Below are 20,714 nucleotides of genomic sequence, written 5' to 3'. Positions count from 1 at the left end.
ATCTAAAACCATCTCTATCTATTGGACCGGATGGAATATGTGCCTACTTCTTAAGAAAGCTATCCACTGCCATAGCCAAACCTCTAAGCATAATCTTTGAAAAATCTTTCAGGACCAGCTCCTTGCCTAACCTATGGTCACAAGCCACAGTCATCCCCATCTTCAAAAGGGAGACCCAAGCCTAGTTGAAAATTACAGGCCAATCTCCTTATGCTGCGTCACCTGTAAAGTCATGGAATCAATTATTAACCAATCCATCATCCTCCACTTAGAGACAAACAACCTACTCTCCAATAAACAATTTGGTTTCAGAAAAAAACTATCCTGTAATCTGCAACTCTTACACTGCAAAAACATATGGACGACACAACTCGACCAGGGCAAAGCAATAGATGCAATCTACATAGACTTCTGTAAAGCCTTTGATTCAGTGGTACACGACAAACTACTCCTAAAAATAAAATCCTATGGTATCTCTGGACAACTGAATAACTGGATAGAAGCATTCCTGTCAAACAGACAACAAATGGTCAAAATCGGGAGCGTCCTATCAAATCCAATACCTGTCAATAGTGGTGTCCCCCAGGGGAGTGTTCTAGGACCAACTCTCTTCATACTCTACATAAACGACCTCTGTGATCATATTAAGAGCAATTGCGTTCTCTTCGCTGATGATGTAAAGCTGTTCAATACCACAGACAATACTGCTACCCTACAAAAAGATCTTGACTATGTATCTGAATGGTCAAACAAATGGCAACTTCAAATCTCAACAAATAAATGCTCTGTCTTACATATTGGCAAAAAAAATCAGAAAATAAAATACAAGCTGAATAGTCAAGATCTTGTTGATGACCCAAGCTCTGTAAAGGACCTTGGAATATTCACCTCTAATGATCTAAGTGCTAGAGCCCACTGCAACTACATAGCCAAAAAGGCATTAAGAGTTGTTAACCTAATCCTACGTAGTTTTTTTCTCTGGTAATATCACACTACTAACCAGAGCATACAAAACATTTGCTAGACCAATACTCGAATACAGTTCATCAGTCTGGAACCCTCATTACGTATCTGATATTAGCACAATTGAGAAAGTCCAGAAATATTTCACAAGAAGAGTTCTCCACTCTTCTACTCGTTGTAGAATACCTTATGCCACCAGACTTGAAATTCTAAAACTAGAAAACCTTGAATTACGCCGTCTTCGGTCTGACTTAAGCATGGTATATAAAATCATACATTGCAATGTCCTACCTGTCAATGAATACTTCAGCTTCAACCATAACAACACAAGAGCACACAATAGATACAAACTCAAAGTAAACCGCACCAAACTTGATTGCAGGAAATACAACTTCAGCAATAGAGTGGTCAATGTCTGGAATACTCTACCCGACTCTGTAGTCTCTTCCCCAAACCCCAAAAACTTTAACCTTAGACTGTCTACTATTGACCTCACCCTTTCCTAAGAGGTCTGTAGGGGGCGTGCATAAAGCGCACCATCGTGCCTACCGTCCCTGTCCTATTGTTTCTCTTATTCTTTTATTTTTCTTATATGTACCCATTTCATGTATTCACAACTATGTATACACTTATACTTATTATCTTGTAAACAATTGGCAAATCAAATAAATAAATAAATAAATAAATAAATAAATAAGTACAGAATATGAAAAAGCTACGACCTCAACATTTCTTTACATTTCCAGTTAATTCAAACCATTTCTATAACAACAAAATTGATCAAATCATCAAAATCTAAAATCAAAGTTTCATTTTTTTTTCCTTTTTAAGTGTAAATTCAAAAGTGGTTTCCAGGTGGAAACAAAACTCAGTAAATTGTTCCCTTTAATTAAAGCTGTCGATTTTGCCATCTCTGTCATCTTGGTCACAAATTAACACATTGCTGTCTTCAACTTTGCAATTATGGTACTTCTAAACATCAGATTTTTATGAACAAGATTAAATATCTATTAATGTTTGCATTAATGTTTACAATAAGGACCATGAATTAAGAACAGATTTTTCAAAAATAATAAATACTTCATTTTGGAAAATCATGTCCTCCTCCCTTTCCCCCCACATTTAGCTGATATATGGATCTTCTCCAATGACAGATGACCAGATACAAGCTGCTTTCTTCCATCATTTTTTCCCAGATGGTGATCAACAGATTGTGGGTATTCTCCAGTTGCTGTTGTATTTTAGGTAGAAATGGATTGGGCTGATTCTCCAACGTAATGAGAGTGGAGACAGATTCATTCAAAATGCTGTTCCTTTGTTTTCCCAAAACGGTGTCTGCTTCGAGTTCATGGGAGAAATGGCCAAGGAAACATTTTCTAATGATATTGGAGCAGCATTTAAAGATTTTAGTAAAATGTACATTATTATCATGAAGAGCACTGCCAATGTCATTATCCTATATTGTGAAAACCAAGTCACCGTCATTTTTAGAATGTTGCCCTATTTTACAGAATTTGAAGAGATACCCATCGAGAGAAAAGATAAAGTTTGGATAATGCCAGCCCAGATGGAGTTTACATCCCTTCCTTTTCAAAAAACTAGGGGTATGAACATTTTCCATGGTGTGATATCTTTTGAAGTTGCTACCAAGGAGATTTCTGGATTTAATAAATTCCTTCAGATGAGAAACCCAACTTCAGAAGTGGAAGACCATTTAATGAGAGTGTTCTGGGAACAGGCATTTGAATGCTCTTTTCCTAAAGATAAGTTAGATGAAGACACTGGAATGCTATGCACTGGTGGAGAGTAGTTGGAGAATCTACCTAAGTCTGTCTTTGACACCACCATGACTGGACAGAGTTACAGCATCTACAATGCAGTTTATGCTGTGGCACATGCTTTACAAGCCATGTTTTCCCCCAAACACAGAACAATAGCAAAAGTTGGGAGAGAAATGTTTTTGACCCAAAAAGCATGGCAGGTAATAAGAGATTGAATGAACATTTCCCATTGTTCTTCTCTCTAAGGCAGTGCTGTGTCCTACTATTATGGATATATCGGAGTGTTGATTTTAAGTCTCTTGCTACTCCATTTTCCAAATCTTTTTGGGACCTAGAGAAACCTTTGTAACTGTGAATTGGTACAACAATAATACAACAATATGGAGGAAAGAATTAAGATGCAGCAAAATCTGCCTGTTTGGAACAAATTCAGAACACCTGTGGCAGGGGAGAAACATGAAGGATGTAAGAACAATAATTCATTTAATTAACCCAGTTGTATTAAAACAATATCCATAATTTAGTACCATTGAAATTGGTCTCCCTCCCTTCCTTCTTTCTCCCTCTCCCCACACTCTCTCTCCCTTCCCATCCCTTCTTTTTTAATTACGAACTTTTGCTTCATTTTAGTTACATCACTATTTGAGAACCATGTCATTTAATAACACTGCAGGAGAGAAAATTTCTTTTAATGAACAGTTGGATTTAGACACTGGATTTGACATTATCAACTGGGTCACCTTCCCAAATGAGACCTTTGTTAAATTCAAAGTTGGAAAGATCAACCCAGCCACTTCTCCAGATAAGCTATTCATCATTTCTACACAAGACATCACCTGGCCTACTATGTTTAACCAGGTATTTCCTCCTCAGATGTCAAACTGTGTGTTCTTCCCCATCCCTTCTTGCTTCCAGAATTATTAATTTGAATGGATCTCATCCTTTAAGTTGTTAAGTTGAAAATTGCAAAGATGAAGAAATTATGACCAGAGATTTTGAAATACAAAGACTTCAATCTCTATATAGCAAAATAATTTACTGATATATTCTCATTAACTCTTTATGGTTTTAGCAGAATTTATAGCTGCTGTCTATTCCTGCTGGCATTTCAAGCTTATCTAGTTTAAATACATATTTGAAAGTTGCTAAAGTAATTAAAGCTATTTATCATATAATTCACCAAGTAATACAAAACATAAGAAATATCTCAATTTGTCTATTAAACAGTCTCATTCATCTGAACATCCCCCCCCCCCCGACAAAAATAGCATTTTCCCTTTAGTTTTCTCTTTTCTTAAATGGCATGTCCAGATTTTCCATTTACTAATCATTGTATCTGGGGAACAGTCAGACTAATTGGTCCAGTGATTGATTATCCTGACTGGGAATGCCCAGCCAGGGAGGAAGAAGGAATCAAGCAGGGAATTCACCTTGAATCATTGAAAAGTCACCAGCAATCAATGACCCACATCCTCCTAAGCTCCATGGAACCTTATCTATCTGTTTCCAAGGAAAGCAAACAGTCTGGAGAGATTCCTATATTATAGGTAGTATTGACATAAAATATTCATTCAATCAATCAATCAATCAATCAGAATAGAGCTGGAAGGTATCTTGGAAGTCTTTTAGTCCAACCATTTGAACTAGTTGAACAAGTTGAACGAGTCAACTTGAACTCATCACGTGTTGATCTATTGAACAGAGTACATAGAATAATGAAGTTGGAAAGAGGTCTTCTAATCCACCCCCCTGCTCAAGCACAAGACCCTATACAATTTCAGATAAATTGTTGTCTGTTCTCTTTTTGAAAGACTCAAGTGATGGAGCACCCACAACTTCTGAAGGCACACAGTTCCATTGGTTGATTACTCTCATATCAGTATATTTCTCTTTAGTTCTTGGTTGTTTTTCTCCTTGAGTAGTTTGCATCCTTTTGTTTGTCTCCTTGGGTAGTTTGCCTTTTGGTGTTTTGGAAGATAGTTTGACCCCTTGTCTTTGTTGGAACCTTCAAATATTGGAACACTAGTATTATGTCAGCTCTAGTTCATTGTGTAAAACTAAAACCCACATTCAGATAGAATGTTCAGAAACTTTTGAGTTTTAATAAATCCTGGTTTCACTTTTTAAAAGGTTTTTCTTTATTAAAAGGTTTTTCTTTATTATTTACTATTCTTTTTTTTCTTCCAATTTAAATTCCAATAAGACTTGATAGATTTTTTTTATCATCTTCTCCTCGTTTCCTAATAGAATTTCATCTAATTTTGTCATAGTTCTACTAATTCCCCACTCTTTCTTGTCCTTTAAATATTTCAATTGGAGTCGCAAATAGGCCCACCATTCCACATCAATTCCTTGATTCTTCAAATCTTGTCTAGATTTGTAATTCCCCTTTTCCATTTAGTATATCTTCATAGGTGATGATTTTTCCTTGTCTCAATAAATGTGGGTGCATCAATGCTTCCAAAGTTGATAGCCAAATAGGTGTTTCTACATACATTTTTCTTTTTATTTTATTCCATGTATTTAAAAGAATCTGTCTAACTTTATGTCTTTGAACATAGTTATAGCCCTTTAAATTATCCTGCCAGAGGAAGGTATGCCATCCTGACTGCAAATTGTAACCTTCTAATATTAATATTCTTTTATTTCTATGGTTTATCAAATATTTCACCCATTAAAATTGCAGCTCTATAATACAATTCCCAGTCAGGTAGGCCAAATCTTCCTCTTTCTGTAGCATCTTGCAGCAACTTCAGTTTGACTCTTGGTTTTTTCTTTTTCCATATAAAATTCACTGTTATTTTATTCAAATTATCAAAAAACTTTTTTTCCAATTTTATGGGGGCATTTTGAAAAAGGAATAATAATTTAGGTAGTACATTCATCTTTATTGCCGCTATCCTTCCTATGAAGGGTAGTCTTAATTTATCCCATTTTCCAAATCTTCAGATATTCGTTTTATTAGTGGATCATAATTATCTTTTTAAAGTGTTGTATATCTCGCTGAAAATATAATCCCCAAATATTTAACTTTCTCTACAATTTGGATGCCCATTCTTGCTGCTAAAATTTCCTTTTGTTTATTTGTCATATTTTTAGTAATTATTTTTGTTTTCTCCCTGTTAATTTTTAGCCCCGCAAATTCTCCAAATTCTTCTAAATTATCTATCAGTTTTGGTCCTGGGTTTTGTGGTTCTTCTAAAATAAAAAGTAAATCATCCATGAAGGCTTGTAATTTAAACTCTTCTTTTTTTATTTTTAAACATTTAATTTCTGTTTCTTTCCTAATTATTCTTGCTAACACCTCCAATGTCAAAATAAACAAAAGTGGTGATAGCCGGCATCCCTGCCTAGTTCCTTTTTGTATTTGAAATTTGTTTGTTATCCCCCCATTCACCAAAATTCTGGCTTCTTGCTTTTCGTATATTTCCAATATAACATTTAAGAATTTTGGTCCTAGGTCCATATATTTAATTTGCTGCAAGATGAAATCCCATTTCATGTTATCAAAAGCCTTTTTGGCATCTAAGAACACTAATGCCACCTGTTCAACACTATGATCCTCATAATATTTCTATTAATTTAATATAATTGTTTTAAAACAGGAGATTTTCGAACACCTACATCCTACGTTCATTGTGTAAAAGTAAAATCCACATTCAGATAGAATGTTATGAAACGTTTGAGCTTTAATAAATCCTGGTTTCACTTCTTGATAGGTTCTACCTCTTTCTGTATGCAATGACAATTGCAATTCTGGGTCCCTGAAGAAGAAAATAGAAGGGAAGCCATTTTGCTGTTATGATTATCTTCCATGTGCAAAAGGAAAAATTTCAACCCAGATGGGTAAGAGCTGTGTTGTGCAAAACTATTCAGTCTTCTTAACTGTGATTCAAAATGGTAATTTCCAAACTTCCTATAAATGGCTTCTAATGTGATGATCGAACCAATGATATACCGTAGCTATATAAATATTAAAAATGAAAGGGTTACCACAAACAGAATATTTAATATAAATAGGTATTACTTAATTGGGAAAAATTAAACCAATAATTAACTCTCTCAGTCCTGCTACCTGAGCATTTCTAGAAATTAACCATGTTTTGTTTTTCCAGATGCAGTGGACTGCTTTCAATGTTCAGGAGACCAATATCCAAACAAGGCTCAAAATCTTTGTATTTTAAAAACAACAACCTTCCTGTCTTATAATGAGTCACTGGGAATCACCTTGGCCAGTGTTAGTCTCTTCCTTTCTTTCATCACAGCTTTGGTGCTGGGGATTTTCATTAATAAGCGGAACACTCCCATTGTAAAAGCCAACAACAGGAGCCTGACCTACATTCTTCTCATTGTTCTTCTGCTCTCATTCCTTTGCAGTTTGCTCTTCATTGGACAACCTGACCAAGGAAAATGTTTCATGCGACAAGCTGCTTTTGGCATCATATTCTCTGTAGCCCTTTCTTGCATATTAGGGAAAACAATCATTGTTGTTCTTGCTTTCATGGCCACCAGGCCTGGTTCCAAAATGAGGAAATGGGTGGGGAATAGGCTGGCTTTTTCTATTGTCCTATTCTGCTTCCTGGCACAATTTACCATTTGTACAGCATGGCTGACAATTTCTCCCCCATTCCCCGATTCTGACATGCACTCTATAGCTGAAGAAATTGTCCTAGAATGTAATGAAGGTTCAACCACAATGTTTTATATTGTTCTTAGTTTTCTGGGGCTCTTGACTTCAGTCAGTTTCACAGTAGCCTTCCTAGCTAGGAAGTTACCGGATAGCTTTAATGAAGCCAAATTTATTACCTTCAGCATGTTGGTCTTTTGTAGTGTCTGGATATCATTTGTTCCAATCTATTTGAGTACTAAGGGGAAATACATGGTGGCTGTGGAGATCTTCTCCATTTTGGCTTCAGCAGCTGGATTACTGGGTTGCATCTTTTCCCCCAAATGCTACATCATTATTGTGAGACCTGATTTGAATACAAAGGGACAGTTAAAAACAAAATAATCCTGGAGTTCAATTTGCTCATTGATTCAATTCAACCTTCCCCTCTATTCTTACAAAATAATACAAAGTCACATTAATGAGGATCTTTATTTTCTCCAACCTGCACTCTCTGCATTTGGTCTTTAAGATACTACCTAGAAATTGAAGCACTGCCTGAGGCCTTCCCCTGATCACTCTTATGACTGCTGTTATCACTTATGACAGCCTTGTTCTACTAAGTCATGCCCTCTCAAAGCATCTATAGTAGTAGAATTCAATTTGCTTTGATTCTCAGAATATACCAGTTACACTTGATTCCTTTTCCAAAACACATACATTTCTTGTATCCAAATAATGGATCCAGCTAACATTACCTGAAGCAAATCCATTCTAATTCCCAAAGATCTGAGTACTTTATAGTTATTGGTTCAATTAAAGTTTGCTCCAGTATATGATTATTTCCTAGGCTGCTTAAGGAAAAATGATATTTATTGTTAGATAAAATATCTAGGAAACCAAAGACAAAGGAAAAACTCATGACTTTGCAGCTAGGCACTATAAATAAATGAATAATGATAGATACCACCCCCAAAGATTAAGAAGATAGGATTGAAGATTATGAAATCCAAAAGGATATCATAGTTTAGGTCTAACTTGGTACAAGTGTTTCATTAATACATGCCAGTATGAATCACAACTATAAGTAGGTTGTGGGAAAATGTACTTTTACAGAAACATACAAAACTATGGGAGAAAAAGACCTAATAGTCCGTTGAGTCTACTTTTTAAGTTTATTTGTTTTTTCTTTTCTTTTTAATGTATTTTTAATTATTATTTTTAGATCATAGATTTTTATTTTATTTTTTTACCCACATAACTCTTTGTATGTGGAGATGGAAATGGCAATAAGCAATCACATAGTCCTTGATATTCTAAAATATTAATAGAGGATAAATTGATTGCCAAATTGACAGTTCATTTTGGCCATGTTAAAAATGTTTAGCTTAATCATTTAGTTCTCAGAATATGGAATTATAATAATTAAGAATATCTAAAACAGTAGTCTATGTGCTTTGCATTAAAATATGTTGAAAATTATGACTGACTGATTTAACTTTGACTGTTTTTATAATTGTAGCCCAATTATGAACTTAACTCCCAGTACAAAGAATAAGTCAAGTAGAAGGATATAACTTGATTAGAAATAACAGAATAACAGAGGTGGAAGGGACCCTGGAGGTTTTATAATCTAACTCCCAGGTCAAGCAGGAAAGCCTATACTATTTCAGGCAAATAATTGTCCAATTTTTTCTTAAAAACTTGTGCTGGAGTGGAGCGCCCATAACTTCTGGAGGCAAGTTATTCCAGTGATTAATTGTTCTAACTGTCAGGAAAGTTCTTTTTAGTTCTAGGCTGTTTCTTCCCTTGATACATTCCATCCATTGCTTCTTGTCCTGTCTTCAAGTCCTTTGGAGACTAGGCTGACCCCCTCTTCTTTGTAGTAGCTACTTAGATATTAGAACACTGAAGTCATATGATCCCAAATTCTTATTTCCATTAAACTAGACATACCTAATTCCTGCAATGGTTCTTTGTGTTTTAGCTTCCATTCCACTGATAATTTTTGTTGCTCTTCTCTGCATTCTTTCTAGAATGTGTCAACATCTTTTTAATATAAAATCAATCTGCTGCTTATAAATAAAGGGGGATGGAAGCCTATAACATGAAGACTCTCTTTCTTATAGCCATTCAACCACAAAATTTTCCTGGGGTGGAAAAAAAAATTACAATTACTTAGACTTAATGGATCTTCCTTGTTGAAGATCTGCAAACAGATCTAGAGGGTGGCTATACATCTGGTGATGAGTTCTGTGACACTTGAAATCCTCTAAAACATCCTTTATTTCTCTCATTTTATAGATTAGGATGTACATTATAGCCAGCATGACTAAGAGAGATATTTCCCATGAACAATAAAGAATCTAACTAGATAGGAAGTTTAATTTGTTTTAATAAAACACATTTGCCATATTCGTATACATAAAGGAAGTATGACTCCAATTATAGTCTTTGCAAAATTAGATGAGAATTATAAATAGATTAGTTTTTTAAATAAAGGTTATTAAAAGAAATTAATAAATAAAGTAGAAGTGCAGAAGAAATAAAAATAAATACAAAGAAGTGTCCTTTGTACCAAAATTTAAGTACAACAACAATTACGATTTTCAAGATGGTGGTGCCTGTATATGCAGCAATTCAACACTTCAGAGTTCGGTATCTTTTAATTAATTTATGGTTTGTGTATTTTTTAGTGAGTGCTCTGCTCTTTCAGTCACAAGTAGTTTACAGTCGACAAGCGCTATTAATTATTGGCAGAGTAAGCAGAGAAGGTTGCATTTTTTAATCAGGAGTCTCAAGTTACAACATTCTAGCTGAGCTGATTAGATTGACCCCATGGATTACTCTCCCTGTTAGAAAGCAAAGGAAACAGATGAAGAGATGAACAAAATGCAAACAGAAACAAGACTGGAGAGCTGGACTGCATGTAAAGTTAGGTAAAAATTCTCATAAGCTTGCACTGCCAAATCTTTTTGTTTCAAATGTTAGATCTCTCTTTAACAAGATTGATGAGCTGGAACTTACTATCTCTCTGCAGAAAAACATTTGGGACTGCTGTGATATGATCTTTAAAGAGACATGGCTAGACCCTACCATTCCAGGGAAGGCTATCGAATTACAAGGATGCTCAGTACATTGTGGAAGAGCAGAGGAGGGAGACTTTGTGTTTACATAAGTAACAATTGGAGCACAAATGTTAAAATAATGGACACTCACTGTTCTCCTGATCTGGAGTATTTGGCAGTGAAATGCTGCCCCTTTTATTTGCCTCGTGAGTTTAATATTGTAATAATAACCGCAATATATATATATATATATATATATATATATATATGTTTTCTTAAGTTTTCATGGTACTTACATGTATGGTGTTCGGCTTGGTTCGGGTATTTTCCCACGTCATTGTAGTTCTTTTAAAGTTGTAGCAACGTTTCAGCAGAATCTCATCTGCCATCATCAGGCTTCTGTATTGTGTCCGTCTGTGAGTCAGACTTTTACAGTAGTTTCAGATTTGAATTTGGGGCAGCCTATTGCTGTGCCAGAATGGTTTTTTCTTCATCCTGATTGGTTGGGGGTCTTGGTCTGTGTTTATTGGTCTCGGAGTTTGCTGTGTTCTGCTTGATTGGTGTCTCTAATATATATATATATATCCAATTCCTACGCAGCTGCAGAGACAACAATACTACACCAACCTGCTTCAAATTAACATTTCATCAAAGCACAGCAGCCACTAAATGTATCCTGAAAAGAACTGAAATGGCTCTACTAAGGAACGAGCTCCACAGTAAGAGATTCCGATTAGATCAGTTAAACAAAGATTTGCTAGCACTACACCTGGAACTGAGCAGCAAAATCCACCCTCTACTTTGGGACAAGATCAAACAACTTACAACTTGGAGAGCTGATTCTGAAGGCATCTACAAACAGGAAAATTTATTGAAAAAATTAAAGAAATTAGAACATGACAAGAAAACCCCCAACAACTCACAACAACACCTGAAACAATTAGTGCACAACGTTTCCAACAGAGAACTCACCAAAACAGAAACAGATGTTCTAACCAAAGGATTCAATTATGCTATAGCACCCCAAAAAATCCCCACAGAATCCATCATATGTGCAGTAGAATCCAGCCTAACTAAATTAAATACAGATGAAGCTGATAAAATAAGACACCAAGTTACCAATATCCTATGCACAAGCAAGCCACCCAAAAGCAACTTACAGAAAAATGAAATTAAAGCACTACAAACCCTGAAAAGAGATAGCAGCATAATCATCCTCCCAGCAGACAAAGGAAATGCCACTGTAGTAATGGACAGAAAAGACTACGAAACAAAATTGACAGACCTACTCCAAGACTCCACATACAAACCCATAAACACAGACCCAACCACATATCTGGAAAAATTAACCAAGAAGAAAATTATAACCAGCCACATGAGCAAAGAGATCCAACAGATGATCATCCCAAGAGAAAAATCTTCCAGATGCCCCAAACTATACGGCCTCCCAAAAATACACAAAGAAGGCATACCTCTCAGACCCATAGTCAGCTCCAGAGGAGCACCACTACAAAACCTAGCTAAATACTTAGCAAAACAGCTACAGCCCCATGCTGAAACAGCAGCTTCACATGTACAAAACTCATACCACTTCTTGGAAATGATCAAAGATCTACACGTGGAGCAAGAAGATCTGCTTGTAAGTTTTGACGTGGTTTCCCTATTCACTCAAGTCCCGATAAAAGAGACCCTTGAAATCATCAAAAATAAATACCAACCAGCTAAACACCTCATGGAACTAACAGAACACTGCTTAACCAACACATATTTCATATACAAAGGACAAAGATACAAACAAATAGAAGGAGCCCCCATGGGATCACCACTGTCACCCGTCATTGCAAACCTGTTCATGGAAGAATTCGAATCCAGAGCCCTGGCCAATGCCATCCTCAAACCCAAACTATGGTTAAGATACATCGATGACACATTCGTGATTTGGCCCCATGGACAAGAAAACCTAAACAATTTCCTAACACACCTAAACAGCGCACACCCCAAAATCAAGTTCACCATGGAAACAGAAACAAACAAACAACTACCATTCCTAGATGTACTAATCTACAAAAAAACAGATGGCACACTAGGACACACCATATGCCAGAAGAAAACACACACCAACCGCTACCTCAACGCCCAATCCCACCACCACCCAGCACAGATAAACTCCGTGGCTAAAACACTAATTACCAGAACCAAATGCCTGGCAGACAAGACACACATTAAGACTGAACTATGCACCCTGACTAAAGTACTGACAGCCAACGGCTTCCACAAAAGCAAAATCACCAGCTTGATCCACAAAAACACACTGAAACATAATAGAGACCCAGAAGATGAACAGACCTATGGAACAGCTGTCCTGCCCTACATAAGAGGTACTACAGACAAAATTAGTAAGGTACTACACAGACATCACATCAGGACTGCCTTCAAAACAGACAGAAAAATAGCAGCCATCCTTAGCAACCCCAAAGATAAAATTGACCTGGAAAACCAAGGCATATACGAAGTCCCCTGTGCATCATGCCTGGCCACATACATTGGACAGACCAATAGAAGAATAAGTACCCGCCTGGATGAACACAAAAATGCAGTCAAAAAGCTGGAACACACTTCCTCACTAGTCCAACACATGGAAGCTACAGGTCATAGCATCAACTTCAATGGCACCAAAACCCTGGCCACTATGGAAAACCCTAGCCACAGAGTCATCAGAGAAGTCATAGAGATTGAAAAAAGACCAGAAAGCATGAACAGAAGAGATGATTCCACCAGGCTGTCAATCATTTGGAAACCTGCACTCACAAACAAAAAAATCTCCACACCACAAGCCAGGCAAACACCTGGGCACAAACAGATCCCCCCTGATACCTCCAGCTCAAACACACCCCAACCAGGCACCCAGATGAAACCCAGCTTCCTAACTAATGATAGCCGTCCATTTACCCGAAGCCAAGCTGCACTAAAGGCCTCCAAATAAGTAACACAATGCTGCCAGCCAATCAAGATACAAAAAGAGCCAAAAAACAGACAGAAGATATCAGAGACACCCATCAAGCAGAACACAGCAAACTCCGAGACCAATAAACACAGACCAATACTCCCAACCAATCAGGATGAAGAAAAAACCATTCTGGCACAGCAATAGGCTGCCCCAAATTTAAATCTGAAACCACTGTAAAAGTCTGACCCACAGACGGACACAATACAGAAGCCTGATGATGGCAGATGAGATTCTGCTGAAACGTTGCTACAACTTTAAAGAACTACAATGACGTGGGAAAATACCCGAGCCAAGCCGAACACCATACATGTGAGTACCCGCGAAAACTTAAGAATATATATATATATATATATATATATATATATATATATATATATATATATATATATATATATATATATATATATATATATATATTTTCTTAAGTTTTCAGGGTACTTACATGTATGGTGTCTCGGCTTGGTTCGAGTATTTTCCCACGTCATTGTAGTTGTTCTTTAAAGTTGTAGCAACGTTCAGCAGAATCTCATCTGCCATCATCAGGCTTCTGTAATGGCCTTTTGTTGTAGAGATATCCTGGATCTTGTGCTGTCATCTCCTGGGTCGTTAGCCTCTTGTGTTTTAACGGCTTGGGTACACAGCCCATTATACCAACATCAACTCCATCAACCAATCAAGAGGCTGCAGCACAGCCAACCAGCCCAGCACACCATCCCCCCACCACTTGTATATATAGAGATGGCAGCTCCGGTCACACACTGCTTGCACTGGCACTAAGCCGAAAGCACCAGCCTGAAGATGGCGAGTGGGACCTCGCCAAAGCGTTGCCTAGATACTTTGAATCTTACGCGGGAGAAAACCCGAATAACCAAAGATCCACATACAAATACCCGCGAGAACCTCAGAAAACACATATATATATATATATATATATATATATATATATATATATATATATATATATATATATATATATATATATATATATATATATATATATATATATATATACATATATACATACATATACATATACATATACATATACATATACATATACATATACATATACATATACATATACATATACATATACATATACACATACACACATACATCTTGATGCGAATATGACTACAGCTATGAGTCACCTGTTAACTGCTATTAACAAACAGCAACAGGCCTACCCAGATGGAGTGCCGGTGGCTGCAGGTGATTTCAATCAAGCCAATTTAAAGACTGTCCTCCCTAAGTTTTATCAGTACATAGACTGTCCCCCTAGAGGGAAAAACACCTTGGATCAGATATATAGTAACAGTATGCATGGATAGAGGACTATACCTTTACCTCATCTGGGACAGTCAGATCATATATCTTTCTTCTTGATTCCATCATACAAATCTCTTGTCAACAGAATCAGACTATCAATTCAAAAAATACAAGTATGGCCAGTGGGTACATCTGAGCAACTTCAAGATTGCTTTAGGAGCATTGAATGGGCACTGTTTGAGGAGGACAATATTGATACTTATACCTCAACAGTACTGTTTTATATTAAAAGCTGCATTGATGTTGTCACTACCATGAGAGAAGTATGGCTGGTTTCTAACAATGAGCCCTGGATACATAGAGAAGTGTGTCTTTTATTAAGAGCTACAAATGCTACTTTCCATTCTGATGATGTGCAGTGTACAGTGAGGCAAGAGCTAAATTAAAAATGGGAATCAGGGATACTAAAGCTACATACAGATGGAGGATTGAACATCATTTTGAGAGCTCAGACTCTCATCGGGAATGGCAAGGTCTGAGACAAATTATGGGGCAGACAAGGGTGGGATTCTACCAGTTTGAACCAGTTCTATAGAACTGGTTGTTAATGTTCCCGGTAGTTCTTAGAACCAGTAAAATGGACCCCTGGATTGCTCTGCCCTCCTCCGCCCACTCCTCCATTCCCAGAACCAGTTTTTCTTATTGCACATGATGGATTGGAGGTTTCCCAGAAAAAAATTAGATTGCAAGCATTGCAGAAGTTTTGAAATTTTGATCAAAGAAAAAAGTGTCCATGGAGCTAAGAAATGGAAGAATTTCCAAATTGAACCATCAGGAAAGAGTAAAGAAATACAACAAGCTTCCCTCGCAAAGAAATTGAAGGAACATTTCTCATCTAAGGCTCACAACATCTGTACAGAGAAGTTGAAGCAATGTGAGCAGGATGTCGTAAGCAAAGGACTGGAGAGGATGACTGAGAAATATTTGGGTAGTACATGTAGAGTGTTTACTACAGTGTATAGTCTGGCACAAACATGCAGACCCTTTTCATATATAGAAGATCTGATTGAATTACAAATAACAAATGGTTAGGTTTGGGAACAGCGTTGCATTCACATAAAACTGCAGTTGCAATTGTAAATTTCATTGCAAAAGACATCAGGAAACATTTATTTAGCAAAATTATTGAGAAAACTCACAAAATCTGTTTGGTAATTGATGAAGCCTCAACGATATCTTCCAAACCAGTTCTTATACTGAACTTAAAAGTTGAGGATCCATTTTTTTCGCCAACAATTTTCCTTGAAAATTAGAATTAGATAAACAAGATGCAGAAACAATATGTTATAGAAATCAGTTATAGAAAGTTTGAATAAAGTTGGGTTTCATAGGAACTATCTGGAGAAACCTTTAATTGGATTTTGCTCTGATGGAGCCAGTGTTATGCTTGGGAGAAAATCTGGGGTATGCATTAGGATAGCCAAAGAGTTACCCAATATTATAATATGGCACTGTTTAAACCATCGTCTGCAACTTGTTTTAGATGATTCTATTAGGGAAATAAAGCAAATCAATCATTTTCAAATTTTTATTGATAAAATATATTCTATTTTCCATCAATCGAATAAGAACCTAATTGAACTTAACACAATTTCTGAACAACTTGAGATTGAAATTATAAAAATTGGTAGAGTTTTTGGACCAAGATGGGCTGCCTGTAGTTTAAGCTGTGTGGCGTGCTTATTCAGCGCTACATTGGTTTTTCTGTCCAAATAAAAAATATTCCTGGTATGGCTGCCTGTCTTGAAAACACATATTTTCTCACTGATTTGGCCTTGATGATTGATGTCCTAACTGAAATATCTCTTCTTTCTAATGCATTGCAAGTGAGACAGATAAACATTATAAAGTCTGAAAAACTTGTGGTAAGATCAATTAGAGCACTTGAAATGCTTATAGAGGAAAAGGGTGCATATGAAAAAAAGGTTGACCTTTAAAAATATAAATTTTATACAAAATCATCAATTTGTGGGACTTCCTCATGAAAAACTTATAGAAAGCATTGTAACTAATTTGAAGAAAAGATTGATGGATTGCAAACATTTAAAAACAGGCTGCCAATTTAAAGACACGGATCAATTAAAATTTCTAAATTATTTGGAGCCAGATTATTGGAACATTGAAGAAGGGTGGTTCCATGGAGAGCAACTGAAGGACAATTGGTTGCATTTGGTGAAATTTTCAACTATGAAATCAATATTAATGATTATCGTGATTTCATAGAAAATGTATTAAAAGATCCAGAAAAATATACAATTCCTTGCAGCATTAAAAAGGCTAGAAATATTATTAAAACTATTGCAGTCAGTTCAGCAGAGGCAGAAAGGGGCTTCTCGCAGATGAACATAATATGTTCAGAGGGCAGAAGTCACCTTACAGTTTCCAATATTACAAACCTCCTGACCATCAGTCTAATTGGCTTACCTCTTCAAGAATGGGACCATGTTCCTATAGTAAAGAAGTAGTTACGGGCACATCACACAGCTGATGATGCTCGTGTTAAACACAAGAAAACTTTAACTCAGGATGATAATAGAAAAGCAATTTGGCAGTATTTTAAATAAGTTTATTGTTTTTTGTAAAATTTTGTTATGTAATAGTTTTTGATTAATATTTTAAAATGTAACAATATAGTTTTGTGTACCTTTTGTATTTAAGCATTAAAGACATGACATAATAAACTACCTTTTGTTTTGGAATATCTTTTTTTAATATTTAGTCATTAGGGCAAAGAAGTGATGTTGAGTTGGCCTCGCACAGCCCTCTGCAGCCCTCCTTGTAGCTCCCTTTAGCTCCCGAGGCCTCGCCCAGCCCTCCTCATAGCTGCCTGAGTCTCTCCTTGCCCTCCTCATAGCTCCTCATAGCTCCCTGAGCCTCACCTTGCCTTCCTCGTAGCTGCCTGGGCCTCACCTTGCCCTCTTTGTAGCTGCCCAAGCCTTTCTTGCCCTCCTTGTAGCTTCTTGTAGCTGCCTGGGGCTTGCCTTGACCTCCCTGTAGCTCCTCATAGTACCTGGAGCTCGCCCAGCCATCTTCGTAGCTGCCCGGGCATTGCTTGCCCTCCTGCTAGCTCCTTGCAGTAGCCCAGGCCTTGCCTTGCCCTCTCCATAAGACTGTGTGGGATGTTGTAACTGGTCATAAATGTGTGTGCATGTCTGTGTCTGTGCATGCATCACTGTCAAAACACCAAAAACAGGTCAAGTAACTCTGTGGAGGTCAGTCATAAACTAGAACACTTGCTAAGCAACTGGCAAACCAAACGATTAAGCAAGGACCACTTATATTTGGTTTGCCAGTCACATGGCCAGCTGACCACATCCACCCGAGACACATGACAATCTAGCCATGCCCACCCCAGTCACCCCAAGCCACACCCACAAATTAGGCCATGCCCACAGAACTGGTTGTTAAGAAATTTGAATCCCACCACTGGGGGCAGAGCAACAAAATAGTTTGTCTAACAGCAGTGATTCTTTGGCTAAGCAGCTAAATCAACTCTTCAGCCATTTTGAAGTGGAAACAGGAATGACCATCATTCCAGCATCTAGCACTGATAGTATACCACCAACATCTACCATCGATAGACAACCACTTCTACTGCAGACTTCTGATGTGAGACGCACTTTCAAGAATATTAACACCCGGAAGGCAGCTGGGCCAGATGGAATCATGGATGAGTTGTTAGAGACTGCACTGCAGAGTTAGCTGGAGTGTTCAAAGATATTTTCAATCTTTCCCTGTCACAGTGCTCTATCCCTACCTGCCTGAAGACATCCATTCTAGTGCCAGTCCCTAAGCCGACAGTAGTAGTATCTCTCAATGATTATAGACCAGTAGCTTTAACACCTGTTGTCATGAAATGTTTTGAGAGAATAGTGTTGAACTAAATTAAGGCTAGTCTTCCATCTACTTTGGACCCACACCAATTTGCATATAAGAGTAACAGATCAGCTGATGATGCTACATCTATTGCTGTCCATATTGTATTGAATCATTTGGAACAACAGAGAACTTACACAAGGCTGTTATTTGTGGATCATAGTTCTGCCTTTAACACCATTCTACCCAACAGGTTGTTTCTTAAAATGTCTAATTTAGGTATAAATCAGAAGATTTGTTTGTGGATAAAGGATTTTCTGACAGATAGGCCACAGTCAGTAAGGATGGGATCTCACCATTCTTCTACTCTGATACTAAGCACAGGAGCCCCCCAGGGTTGTGTGCTAAGCCCCTCCCTTTATTCTTTGTACAACATGACATTGTATAACACCAACACAATTATTAAATTTGTGGATGACACAACAGTGGTTGGGCTCATTAATAAGAACAATGAGTCTGCTTATAGAAAGGAAGTACAAGGGCTGACACTGTAGTGTAAAGAAAATAAGCTTACTCTTAACATAAAAAAAACTAAATAATTTATAATTGATTTCAAGAGGAAGAGAGATGTACATTTACCATTGCACATAAATGGCAAGGAGGTGGAAAGGGTTGGTAGTTTTAAATTTCTGGGCACTTATATCTCAGAGGACCTCTCATGGACTATAAATGCTAACATTCTTGTAAAGAAGGCACAGAAGAGGCTGTACTTCCTGAGAATGCTCAGGGAGATAAATCTATCTCAGCATCTACTTCTGTCCTACTACTGCAGCACCATTGAGAGTGTGCTGACATACAGCATTCTTGTATGGTATGAGAGCAGCTCTGTAGTAGACAAACAAGCTCTACAGGGAATCATTAAAACTGCCCAGAATAACACTGGGCTCCAGCTACCATCCCTGGATGACATCTTCACATCTCGCTGCTTAAAGAAGTTGCACGATATTCTCAGAGACTCTTCCCATCCTGCTTACAATCTTTATGAACTGTTGCTTCTGGCAGAAAATACAGAACAATTAAAACTCAGACCACATGTTTTCTGAATAGTTTTATCCCAGAGCTATAATTGTACTTAACAATGAACTTAAGGACCACCATCTGTGAGCTGTTGGACATTATTACTTGTTCTGTTGTGTGGATGCTTGTGTGCTTTTAGGAGGCAGGGAATTTTGGTGGGTAGGGAGGTGTTTGGGGATTGACATGTGTGTGTGCATGTTGAGTCTGGTCTCTGGGTGTTATGTGAATTTCATTGTATGTATATTGTGTATATATGTACAATGACAATAAAGAATTTAATTCAATTCAGTTACTCTACAATTACAAAAAACTCTCACTTTTTCTACCATCCAGGTTTTTTCCCCTAATCATCAAAACCAGAAATCATGTGCATTTATTTATATTTTATTAAAAAAAGGTTTATAATGGGTTTCTGATCAACTATAAGTGTACATTTTTTCTCTAATCAAAGGAGTTAATATAGACATCTCCACACATTCCACCATCTTCACTAAGTATTTCTTCAATGCTAGTAATTTCAAATCTTTCCAAGAAAAAAAATAATAGGAAAAATAAACCTGAAAGTCTATTTTTCCCAAATACCAGTCTAATTTCAGCCATTGATATTTATCATATTTTTCAGAGTATAAAATACTCCAAAGTATAAGACACGCCTAGTTTTTGGGGAGGAAATCAAGAAAAATTCTGCCTCTGCTTCTGAGCAATTTGCCTCCTTGAAGCAAACCAAGGTTAGCTTCAGCACAGCCTGATTAGCAAAAGCAGCTGATTGTCAGTTGGATCGGCCTCTGATGATCAGCTGCTTCAGACTTCAGGGATTGCCTCTGCGCACCCGATTTTTGACCTTTGCATCCTGTTTTCAGCCTCTGTATGCCCTATTTTCGGCCTCTGCACACCCCATTTTTGGTCTGTTCCAGGTGGTGGGGATCAGAACAGGTGAAAAATGGGGTGCGCAGAGGCAGAAAATGGGACATGCAGAGGCTGAAAACAGGATCCAGAAACCAAAAAATGGGGCACATGGAGGTGGCAATATGCAATGGTGATCCCTGCAGCCTGAAACAGCTGATCAT

General features: G+C 37.2%; 1 long non-coding RNA gene and 2 pseudogenes across 1 annotated transcript in view; 2 read left to right on the top strand and 1 right to left on the bottom strand.

Annotated features, from left to right (window-relative positions):
* Positions 1–3,299, top strand: part of LOC148129300 (vomeronasal type-2 receptor 26-like) — a 14,170-nt pseudogene extending 10,871 nt beyond the window's left edge.
* Positions 1–20,714, bottom strand: part of LOC148129296 (uncharacterized) — a 189,073-nt gene that overhangs the window by 49,199 nt on the left and 119,160 nt on the right. The gene's annotated exons all lie outside the window — the stretch shown is intronic.
* Positions 15,406–16,470, top strand: LOC148129299 (E3 SUMO-protein ligase KIAA1586 pseudogene; annotated as a pseudogene).

Source organism: Notechis scutatus, chromosome Z (genome assembly GCF_049901735.1).
Source record: "Notechis scutatus isolate UNSWTSFEM ecotype Mainland chromosome Z, rNotScu1.2, whole genome shotgun sequence".
Lineage (NCBI taxonomy): Eukaryota > Metazoa > Chordata > Lepidosauria > Squamata > Elapidae > Notechis > Notechis scutatus.
This window is presented reverse-complemented; position numbering and strand designations above follow the sequence as displayed.